Below are 12,452 nucleotides of genomic sequence, written 5' to 3'. Positions count from 1 at the left end.
TATAATCAGAACTTTCCTAACATATAACAAATCATGGATCTGACTTTTTTAAATTATGCAAATCAATTGATTCCTTTTATTGATTTAATTTGTCTTACCAAACAAATAACATATTTTCAGAAAATAAATAATACATTTTAATCTAACTTTTTTAAATTATGCAAATCAATCGATTCCTTTTATTCGTTCAATTTGTCTTAGGAAATAAATAACAAATTTTCATGAAACAAATGATACATTTTAATCTAACTTCCTTAAATTATGCAAATCAATCAATTCCTTTTATTGGTTCAATTTGTCTTAGAAAACAAATAGCAGATTTTCAGAAAACAAATAATACATTTTAATCTAACTTTTCTAACTTATCTAAATCAATCGATTTCTCTTATTAGTGAAATTTGTTTTAGAAAACAAATAACAGACACGTCACAACTTTCCTCCTAATAAATAGTTTCTTAACATTTCAAACTTTCCTAATCAGACACGTCACAAATGGGCAGGTACTGATATTACGTTATCAAACAATAAAACCCCATTTGCATAGAAATCAGTTCAAAAATCCTAACTTTCCTAAATTTTTACCTTTCCTTGGTAACAACTAATATTTCTTATGTTTTCCACCTATTGAAGGAAATCACCCCTCCATCGATATTAGCATTTTTTTGAACTGAGATCTCCGGGTTATGATTTTTTTTTGCGATTATTTCCAATTGTGATCTATCCTTCCACTCCGGCTCCTTCTCGCATAAACACCTCCACCACAGCCAGGTGACACTGCCCCAGACCTCCTGCCTATCCACACCTTCTCCGCCACCTCCTTCTCGTACTCCATTAACAATCCCTCCGCCACATTTGTCCACGGCGGTGTCGATGTGACGCCCCCGATTCAGTCATACACTAATCATACACGCAAACGTGTACGATCAAGATCAGGGACTCACGGGAAGATATCACAACACAACTCTACAAATAAAATAAGTCATACAAGCATCATATTACAAGCCAGGGGCCTCGAAGGCTCGAATACAAGAGCTCGATCATAGACGAGTCAGCGGAAGCAACAATATCTGAGTACAGACATAAGTTAAACAAGTTTGCCTTAAGAAGGCTAACACAAACTGGGATACAGATCGAAAGAGGCGCAGGCCTCCTGCCTGGGATCCTCCTAAACTACTCTTGATCGTCAACAGCGGGCTGCACGTAGTAGTAGGCACCTCCCGAGTAGTAGTAGTCGTCATCAACGGTGGCGTCTGGCTCCTGGACTCCAGCATCTGGTTGCGACAACCAGAAAGAAAGGAAAGGGGGAAAAAAGGGGAGAAAGCAACCGTGAGTACTCATCCAAAGTACTCGCAAGCAAGGAGCTACACTACATATGCATGGGTATCAAATGGAATAAGGGTATCATATGTGGACTGAACTGCAGAATGCCAGAATAAGAGGGGGATAACTAATCCTGTCGAAGACTACGCTTCTGGCCACCTCCATCTTGCAGCATGTAGGAGAGAGTAGATGGTAAGTTCACCAAGTAACATCAAGTAGCATCGTATAGCATAATCCTAACCGATGATCCTCCCCTCGTCGCCCTGTGAGAGAGCGATCACTGGTTGTATCTGGCACTTGGAAGGGTGTGTTTTATTAAGTATCCGGTTCTAGTTGTCATAAGGTCAAGGTACAACTCCAAGTCGTCCTGTTACCGAAGATCACGGCTATTCGAATAGATTAACTTCCCTGCAGGGGTGCATCACATAACCCAACACGCTCGATCCCATTTGGCCGGACACACTTTCCTGGGTCATGCCCGGCCTCGGAAGATCAACATGTCGCAGCCTTACCTAGGCACAACATAGAGGTCAGCACGCCGGTCTAAATCCTACGGCGCAGGGGTCTGGGCCCATCGCCCATTGCACACCTGCATGTTGCGTACGCGGCCGGAAGCAGAACTAGCCCCCTTAATACAAGAGCAGGCTTACGGTCCAATCCGGCGCGTGCCACTCAGTCGCTGACGTCACGAAGGCTTCGGCTGATACCACGACGTCGAGTGCCCATAATTGTCCCCGCATAGATGGTTAGTGCGTATAGGCCAATAGCCAGACTTAGATCAAATACCAAGATCTCGTTAAACGTGTTAAGTATCCGCGAACACCGACCAGGACCAGGCCCACCTCTCTCCTAGGTGGTCTCAACCTGCCCTGTCGCTCCGCCACAAAGTAACAGTCGGGGGCCGTCGGGAACCCAGGCCCACCTCTACCGGGATGGAGCCACCTGCCCCTTCAGCCCCCATCTCCGAACAGTACCACAGGTAATGTAACTGTGTAAAGTATATAGTATATGCCCGTGATCACCTCCCGAAGTGATCACGGCCCAGTAGTATAGCATGGCAGACGGACAAGAGTGTAGGGCCACTGATGGAACACTAGCATCCTATACTAAGCAGTAGGATAGCAGGTAATGGTAACTACAGTAGTAGCAAGGACAGGCTATGCATCAGGATAGGAATAACGGAAAGCAGTAACATGCTACACTACTCTAATGCAAGCAGTATAGAGAAGAGTAGGCGATATCTGGTGATCAAAGGGGGGGCTCGCCTGGTTGCTCTGGCAAGAGAGAGGGGTCGACAACTCCGTAGTCGTACTGGGTAGCAGCGGCGTCGGTCTCGGTGTCTAGCGAGAGAAAAGGGGGAAGAAATAATAAATATTTGAGCAAATAGATGCATAACGATGCATGACAAGACACATATCGGTGCTAGAGGTGCCCTAAAGCGGCATGAGGTGATATCGGTGAAGGGGGGAAACATCCGGGAAAGTATTCCCGGTGTTTCGCGTTTTCGGGCAAAGGAGCCGGAGGGGGAAAGTTGCGAGTTTGATATGTTAGGGGTGCGTGGCGGACGAACGGGCTGCGTATCTGGATTCGTCTCGTCGTTCTGAGCAACTTTCATGTAGAAAGTATTTTCATCCGAGTTACGGATTAAAAGATATGATTTTCTAAAGATTTTATTAATTTCTGGAATTTAATTAATTAATTAATTAATTCAAAAATGAATTAATGACATTGGCATGATGTCATGCTGACATCAGCAGTCAATAGAGTTGACTTGGTCAACCTGACGAGTGGGTCCAGTGGGACCCACCTGTCATACACTGTCTATGTTAGTTAGAGATTAGGCTAAACAAACTACTGTTTAATTAACTAACAGATTAGTTAGATTAATTACTAGGATTAATTAACTTAATTAATTTAGTTTATTAATTAATTATTTAAGTTTTTTATTCTCTTTTTTTTATTGGAAACGTTCTGTGGGGTGGGGCCCCTAGTGTCAGTGGCACAGGGGCCGTAGTGGGTTACGGGCGCTACGGGCGTTGTGGCGCCCGACTGGGCGTTCGCCCAAATCGCCGGGGCGAGGAGGGCCGGGGCAAGGCCGTGACCGTGGGCGTCCGACGGGGCGCGGCGTCGCCCGAACAGGCACGCCGGCGAGCAAAGGCCCGAGGCGACGGCGGGCCGCGGGCGTTGGCTTGGCCGCGACCAAAGGCGGAGCAGAGCGGGGGGGAAGCAGGGGCGCCACGGGGCGCGGGCGCGTGCGCGAGCACGGCCAGGGCACGGCCCCGACGCGCGTTCGGGCACGGAACGGCGCCGGCGACAGTGAAGGGAAGAGGCAAGGTGCAGGGGGTCGCGGCCCGACACGGTGCGGTGTCGCCCGGGAGGGCCGCCGACGAGCAGCGCCACCGAGGGGGAAGGCGAGGCCAAGGCCCGCGAGGAAGCGCGGCCACGAGGCGAGCGCGTACGGGGGTGGCGAACAGGGGCACGCCGGGCGGGGCGAGGCCACGGTGAGTACGGGCCGGGGCGCGACGAGCGCGGCACCGGAGCGAGGCAAGCACCGGCGAGAGGGGACGGGGAGCAGGAGGACCGGGGTCCTCACCGGGGTGCGTAGGGAACGGGCAGCGTGCTCGATGGAGGTCGGGGAGGACCGTGGTGGAGGGGGACGGGGACGGCATCGACGAGGAGGAGGCAGGCCGGCGGAGAGGAGGAAGCAGGCCGGTGGGAAGGGCTCCTGGCGGCGGGGTCGTCGAGCTCTGGGCGCCGGCGTGTGGCGGGAGCGCATCGGGCGGCTTTGGTCTCCTCTGGATCCCGATCCAGATCGGGAGAGAGGAGGGGGGTGAGTGGGTGCGGGGATTGGGTTAGGGTTTCCCCCCTGGTGGGGTTATTGAGGGGAGGGGTTGGGCCGGTGGGTGTGGCCGAATGGGCTAGGTGGGTTGGCCCAGTTGGGCCACGGCCCAGGGAGGGGGGGCTTTCTCTTTCTTTTTTTGTTTTCTGTTTTCCCTTTTTGTATTTTCTTTCTTTTCTATTTAAATCATTTTAAACCATTTAGCCATTTTATAAAAATGTGTTTGTTGCACGATAATTACCCTTGTATTAGTTGTCACCGTTTGTACTTTTTAGTTTTGACATTTGAAAACTTTACTAGTTTGACTTGAGTTTGAATTTGAATTTTGAACCGGTTTTTGAACTAACCCGAGATTAACTACAGTGACAGAGGTGACGCGACATCGTTAACGAGGGATTACTGTAGCCTAATTATCCGGGCATCACAATTCTCCTCCACTACAAGAAATCTTGTCCCGAGATTTAAGAGGGGAGACAAGGGGGAAGGGATTGGGTTACGAAAAATCTAACTGATCTTCTCGGTCTTGGTTGCTCTCCTCGAACAGGTCGATCCATTACATTGACGTCTTCATTCCTCTGCTTCAGATCATCATGGTGAAGTCGTCCTTTTCTTCGGGATCTCCAACGTACTTACGAATAGGTAAGGGGTAACTGCGGAAGAACGGACCTTACAAGGTTGGCTATCTAGCAGATAACTCAGGGAATGTGGTAGAAAGTAACTCTCGAATAGATAATTAAGAAAATATCAAGAGTAAAGTAAGAAGGTACCATGAGAAGTTTCAAATGGATAGGTAATCGTTCGATGTCTGAAACAACATGCGAAAGGGGTCCAGAGCAACTAGATTGAATATTGCGTCTGTTACTAGAATAGATCACTAGGACGGTGGCCCGTGATCTTTCCTACGAAGCCAAGCGTGAGGAATGACTTTAGAAACAGGGATGTACAGGAGAGTCAGGTTTCGATCCTGTGGAACTGTGGGTTATGGGCCCACCATGTGGTTAAAAGTAGGAAGGTCGGTGATATCTTGCACGATCGCGTAAGCAAGGCATGTCAGAGGATAGCCTGTCGGCCATGTTGGCAACAACATAGGTACCAAGGGCGAGGGACGAAGAGAACCATTTTCCTGCTCATTGAACGAGGCGGACCAGTAGGCAAAGTTCTCGTCCATCGGTGGTTACCGGAATGTCATCAACAATAGTACAGGGTCTTACTGACCGAGTTGTACACCATGGTGTTTACATAAGCCGGGAGATATTTCTGCTTAGGTCATATAGATCACAGAAAGGTTAAACAAAACAATGGAAAGGAAATTATGTCTATCAGATTAAACCAAACAATGGAAGGGAAAATGTGTTTAAACACATATTTCAAGGGTATATCCTTCCCAAGGACAAGCAGAGCAAGATATCCTTGATAGGATATAAAGTAGAAAACCCTTTTAGGTAAGGGGAGAGAAATTTCACGACATTACCCATACAGCTGTGTTTGGATAATTGAGCAGGAAACATTTAGCATTGGGCTTTAAATTTTCTTGTTGAAAATCGGAGTACCATAGACATGTTTCGAGATAGCATTAACATGGTCTTCAAGCAAAGGTCGGACTTTGGATACACAAAGGATTCATCAGGAAGAACTTATAGAATAAGTTTTACCATTTCCTCGTGGAAGAATAGATAACCTTGCTAGAAGTAAGCTATAACAATAGGTCCTCCAGCCAAGTGTGCTAGGCATGACAACACCTTACCGGGTCACATAAAGACCATTGTTATAACTCTTGGGAATATGTTCCAATCATCATATCTGACCGAGATTCAGATCTGATTGGTGTCAGGATAACTCAGACTCAGAATGCTTGAGAAGAAAGGTGCAACACAAACTGTCGAGATGACATTGTAAGATTCTCGGGAAATGAACTATGGGAGTGAGTATCAACACAAGAGTTCATCATTAAACCAAGGAGAGGTGAGGAGGTGGCTGATTGACTCAGCGATAATTCATTGACATTTCCAAAAAGGATGGATTTCCACAATTATGTGAACAAGGAGATAACATTAGCCAGATCAAATGACTTAATGATGTATGCTGGAGGAAAACATACACAATTAAACATGGGTTGAAAGGTGCACCCGAAATATGGGCTGGGTTGCACGATCAATGTTAGAATGGTGACTTGACAAACAAAAGAATTAGAATGAAACTCGACCATTCACTTCAAAGCAATAGGGTTGCTAGAAGTTTTGAATTCACACATCATAGTTCAATTGTCGGTATTCCGGTTAGAAACAACACGGGTACCAAGAAAGAATGGTGATGGTGAGAAGTATCACCATACCAAGAATTCTTAAGAGGTGGTGAAATTCTCATGACCTTCTTGACATAAAAGATGGTAACACTCCGCGGTAGAACATAACATAAGTTGGATAGCAAGGAACTGAAGGTACAACACAAAACAAGATCAAGTTTGTGTTGAACAGAAGGCAATAATGTTGTCGATGATAACCCAAATCTTCGAGGGCAAAGGATGGTATTTCTCATCATGAATTTGATTGATATTCTGGAAGAGCTTAGAATGTTGATAATGATCACGACACATTTGTCGAGAGATTACCTGAAGATGTAATCGATCAGCGATGACATCAAGTCAAAGGAATGATGAAGAAAGAGGTTATTGGAACCATGGGTACGACACAAACTCGAAAACGAGCTTGTTGTCCAAAGCAAAATGATATGATGAGGAAAGATCGACGTAAGCTTAGCTCATCGTCAAAAATTTGTGCTCTGAGAAGAAGGACCAGGTAGCACAGTTAAAAGTTTGCACGATAATGATATAGTCGATTAGGCTAGGAATGACTTGAAGGATTATTAAACTCATAAGCAACGAAGATTACTTAGAGTTATCAAACCAGAGTGCGGAATCGGTTTACTTACCGGTGTTGTTGAGCAACTAACAACTCAGAACCCATGAGAAATTGGAATCAGTGAGAAATAATAGCTGATGGAGACTCATAAGATGCAACACAGTTCTTAGATATTCTCGAGATACCAGAGGGTAATACTCGATGGTAGATCAAGGTAGAGGTTAGACTGGTGTATTGACTTGCAAAAGACAAGTGCTTTAACTTGTCCAAGAAATGAGATCAAAGAGAAAATATGGTCGAAACCACGATTGCATAGGATCAATTCACAGATACCAGATGATATTATATCAACGAAATAGTTATTATTACAAGAAGCTTCTATGGTAGGATCTACGTCGTGTCCATGGGCATGAACACAAAGTTCAAGGTCGACTCCCACTTCTTCAATGTATACCCTTCCATTCACCTCTCACTCTCGAAGAAGTTGTAGTGTTGAGATTTTATCTAGCAAAACACCAGAAGAGTATGACTCGTGAAAACTTTCGAGTTTACACATATTAAGGAAGGCATAGGTTCAACCCGTCAGGGTATCGTGGAAACATATACCACAAGTTTCAATAGTAAATACAACAAGCTCGAAAGCAGAGCATGGTTGGTCAATCAGAGGATAGGATTTACCAATGGAGAAAGAACTTCCAAAGGGATTGAATATGAAGGACGCTATCGGATAAAATCCAACAAAGGATCCGGTGGTCCTCAAAGGATCTGATGTGAGCATCGGTACTCAACCAGAGGAAGAAACAATGCAAGGAGATCAGACTATAGAAACAACTGACTAATTCAAAGCTCAAATGCAAAAGAATTATGATTTCCGACCAAGGGATCAGAAACAAACACTCTGATTAAGGATGGATAAGTTGCGTATGCTTATGGGTACAATTGATGGCAATCTGATTGGTCGAGAACCAGCTCATGTTTAAAATGATGTCTGGGCCGGAAAGATAATGTAGAAGGGTCGACTGATGATTGTGTGCATCCGCACACATGTTGAATCAGTAGGATCAAAATGACGGTGTCAAAAGATACTAGTGAATATTGCCAGATATATGGGAAGCATCCATAATGCAAGTAGACAAGTATTTGCAGAGCAATAAAGCTGCTAAGGATTTTCGGAGGATTGAATAGTATTTCAAAGACTTTTGTGAAACACCTGAACAACTAGGGATGAGCGGATACTCGGAAAGTGCGAGAAATTATTCTTAGGGGTATTCAGGTGGTAAAGAACTGCAAGGAGGATTCTCGGAACAACGAAGAGCAGTTCGTGGCATCTTGTAATAACAAGATCAATGGGATTGAATGTAGGCAAGTGTATGCAAAAATCCATACGGATATAATAGTGGTAGGGAATTTGCAAAGGCGGTGGGCACAAGCGTCTCGCGAAAACATCGAATAGCATCTTCGGAACCTTCTGGTGAAGCAGTCGATCATCTGGAATGAAGAGGCTCTCCGGCAGGAAGTGGTAACGAGAACCTAGAGTTATAATTAGTAAAATCATTTTACCCGAATAGAAGAGATATCAGAATCCCAGAGTATAGACGAGGAATAAAAGATCCTAATACCACCCGATGGCGACGTGGGGCCGTAAGCCGCACATCCATGTTAGTAAAACAATTTTCATCGACTAGACTCGACTTCGGCCAAGGAGTATGGAAGGGGGATTTCTACAGGCAGTCGGCTCTGATACCAACTTGTGACGCCCCCGATTCAGTCGTACACTAATCATACACGCAAACATGTATGATCAAGATCAGGGACTCACGGGAAGATATCACAACACAACTCTACAAATAAAATAAGTCATACAAGCATCATATAACAAGCCAGGGGCCTCGAAGGCTCGAATACAAGAGCTCGATCATAGATGAGTCAGCGGAAGCAACAATATCTGAGTACAGACATAAGTTAAACAAGTTTGCCTTAAGAAGGCTAACACAAACTGGGATACAGATCGAAAGAGGCGCAGGCCTCCTGCCTGGGATCCTCCTAAACTACTCTTGGTCGTCGACAACGGGCTGCACGTAGTAGTAGGCACATCCCGAGTAGTAGTAGTTGTCATCAACGGTGGCGTCTGGCTCCTGGACTCCAGCATCTGGTTGCGACAACCAGAAAGAAAGGAAAGGGGGAAAAAAGGGGGAGAAAGCAACCGTGAGTACTCATCCAAAGTACTCGCAAGCAAGGAGCTACACTACATATGCATGGGTATCAAATGGAATAAGGGTATCATATGTGGACTGAACTGTAGAATGCCCGAATAAGAGGGGGATAACTAATCCTATCGAAGACTACGCTTCTGGCCACCTCCATCTTGCAGCATGTAGGAGAGAGTAGATGGTAAGTTCACCAAGTAACATCAAGTAGCATCGTATAGCATAATCCTAACCGATGATCCTCCCCTCGTCGCCCTGTGAGAGAGCGATCACCAGTTGTATCTGGCACTTGGAAGGGTGTGTTTTATTAAGTATCCGGTTCTAGTTGTCATAAGGTCAAGGTACAACTCCAAGTCGTCCTGTTACCGAAGATCACAGCTATTCGAATAGATTAACTTCCCTGCAGGCGTGCACCACATAACCCAACACGCTCGATCCCATTTGGCCGGACACACTTTCCTGGGTCATGCCCGACCTCGGAAGATCAACACGTCGCAGCCCTACCTAGGCACAACATAGAGGTCAGCACGCCGGTCTAAATCCTACGGCGCAGGGGTCTGGGCCCATCGCCCATTGCACACCTGCATGTTGCGTACGCGGCCGGAAGCAGAACTAGCCCCCTTAATACAAGAGCAGGCTTACGGTCCAATCCGGCGCGCGCCACTCAGTCGCTGACGTCACGAAGGCTTCGGCTGATACCACGACGTCGAGTGCCCATAACTGTCCCCGCATAGATGGTTAGTGCGTATAGGCCAATAGCCAGACTTAGATCAAATACCAAGATCTCGTTAAACGTGTTAAGTATCCGTGAACACCGACCAGGGCCAGGCCCACCTCTCTCCTAGGTGGTCTCAACCTGCCCTGTCGCTCCGCCACAAAGTAACAGTCGGGGGCCGTCGGGAACCCAGGCCCACCTCTACCGGGATGGAGCCACCTGCCCCTTCAGCCCCATCTCCGAACAGTACCACAGGTAATGTAACTGTGTAAAGTATATAGTATATGCCCGTGATCACCTCCCGAAGTGATCACGGCCCAGTAGTATAGCATGGAAGACGGACAAGAGTGTAGGGCCACTGATGGAACACTAGCATCCTATACTAAGCAGTAGGATAGCAGGTAATGGTAACTACAGTAGTAGCAAGGACAGGCTATGCATCAGGATAGGAATAACGGAAAGCAGTAACATGCTACACTACTCTAATGCAAGCAGTATAGAGAAGAGTAGGCGATATCTAGTGATCAAAGGGGGGCTCGCCTGGTTGCTCTGGCAAGAGAGAGGGGTCGACAACTCCGTAGTCGTACTGGGTAGCAGCGGCGTCGGTCTCGGTGTCTAGCGAGAGAAAAGGGGGAAGAAATAATAAATATTTGAGAAAATAGATGCATAACGATGCATGACAAGACACATATCAGTGCTAGAGGTGCCCTAAAGCGGTATGAGGTGATATCAGTGAAGGGGGGAAACATCCGGGAAAGTATCCCCGGTGTTTCGCGTTTTCGGACAAAGGAGCCGGAGGGGGAAAGTTGCGAGTTTGATATGTTAGGGGTGCGTGGCGGACAAACGGGCTGCGTATCTGGATTCGTCTCGTCGTTCTGAGCAACTTTCATGTAGAAAGTATTTTCATCCGAGTTACGGATTAAAAGATATGATTTTCTAAAGATTTTATTAATTTCTGAAATTTAATTAATTAATTAATTAATTCGAAAATGAATTAATGACATCAGCATGATGTCATGTTGACATCAGCAGTCAACAGAGTTGACTTGGTCAACCTGACGAGTGGGTCCAGTGGGACCCACCTGTCATACACTGTCTATGTTAAGTAGAGATTAGGCTAAACAAACTACTGTTTAATTAACTAACAGATTAGTTAGATTAATTACTAGGATTAATTAACTTAATTAATTTAGTTAATTAATTAATTATTTAAGTTTTTTTATTCTCTTTTTTTATTGGAAACCTTTTGTGGGGTGGGGCCCCTAGTGTCAGTGGCACAGGGGCCGTAGTGGGTTACGGGCGCTATGGGCGGGTCGGCGTTGCGGCGCCCGACTGGGCGTTCGCCCAAATCGCCGGGGCGAGGAGGGCCGGGGCAAGGCCGTGACCGTGGGCGTCCGACGGGGCGCGGCGTCGCCCGAACGGGCACGCCGGCGAGCAAAGGCCCGAGGCGACGGCGGGCCGCGGGCGTTGGCTTGGCCGCGGCCGAAGGCGGAGCAGAGCGGGGGGGGGGGGAGTAGGGGCGCCACAGGGCGCGGGCGCGTGCGCGAGCACGGCCAGGGCACGGCCCCGACGCGCGTTCGGGCACGGAACGGCGCCGGCGACAGTGAAGGGAAGAGGCATGGCGTAGGGCGGGCGCGGCCCGGCACGGTGCGGTGTCGCCCGGGAGGGCCGCCGATGAGCAGCGCCACCAAGGGGGAAGGCAAGGCCAAGGCCCGCGGGGAAGCGCGGCCACGAGGCGAGCGCGTACGGGGGTGGCGAACAGGGGCACGCCGGGCGGGGCGAGGCCACGGTGAGCACGGGCCGGGGCGCGATGAGCGCGGCACCGAAGCGAGGCAAGCACCGGCGAGAGGGGACGGGGAGCAGGAGGACCGGGGTCCTCACCGGGGTGCGTAGGGAACGGGCAGCGTGCTCGATGGAGGTCGGGGAGGACCGTGGTGGAGGGGGACGGGGACGGCGTCGACGAGAAGGAGGCAGGCCGGCGGAGAGGAGGAAGCAGGTCGGTGGGGAGGGATCCTGGCGGCGGGGTCGTCGAGCTCCGGGCGCCGGCGTGTGGCGGGAGCGCATTGGGCGGCTTTGGTTTCCTCTGGATCCCGATCCAGATCGGGAGAGAGGAGGGGGGTGAGTGGGTGCGGGGATTGGGTTAGGGTTTCCCCCTGGTGGGGTTATTGAGGGGAGGGGTTGGGCCGGTGGGTGTGGCCGAATGGGCTAGGTGGGTTGGCCCAGTTGGGCCACGACCCAGGAAGGGGGGGGCTTTCTCTTTCTTTTTTTGTTTTTTGTTTTCCCTTTTTGTATTTTCTTTCTTTTCTGTTTAAATCATTTTATACCATTTAGCCAGTTTATAAAAATGTGTTTGTTGCACCATAATTACCCTTGTATTAGTTGTCACCGTTGGTACTTTTTAGTTTTGACATTTGAAAACTTTACTAGTTTGACTTGAGTTTGAATTTGAATTTTGAATCGGTTTTTGAACTAATCCGAGATTAACTACAGTGACAGAGGTGACGCGACATCAT

This window comes from Triticum urartu, chromosome 1A (assembly GCF_056163025.1).
Source record: "Triticum urartu cultivar PI428250 chromosome 1A, HENAU_Tu73, whole genome shotgun sequence".
Taxonomy (NCBI): Eukaryota; Viridiplantae; Streptophyta; class Magnoliopsida; order Poales; family Poaceae; genus Triticum; species Triticum urartu.
This window is presented reverse-complemented; position numbering follows the sequence as displayed.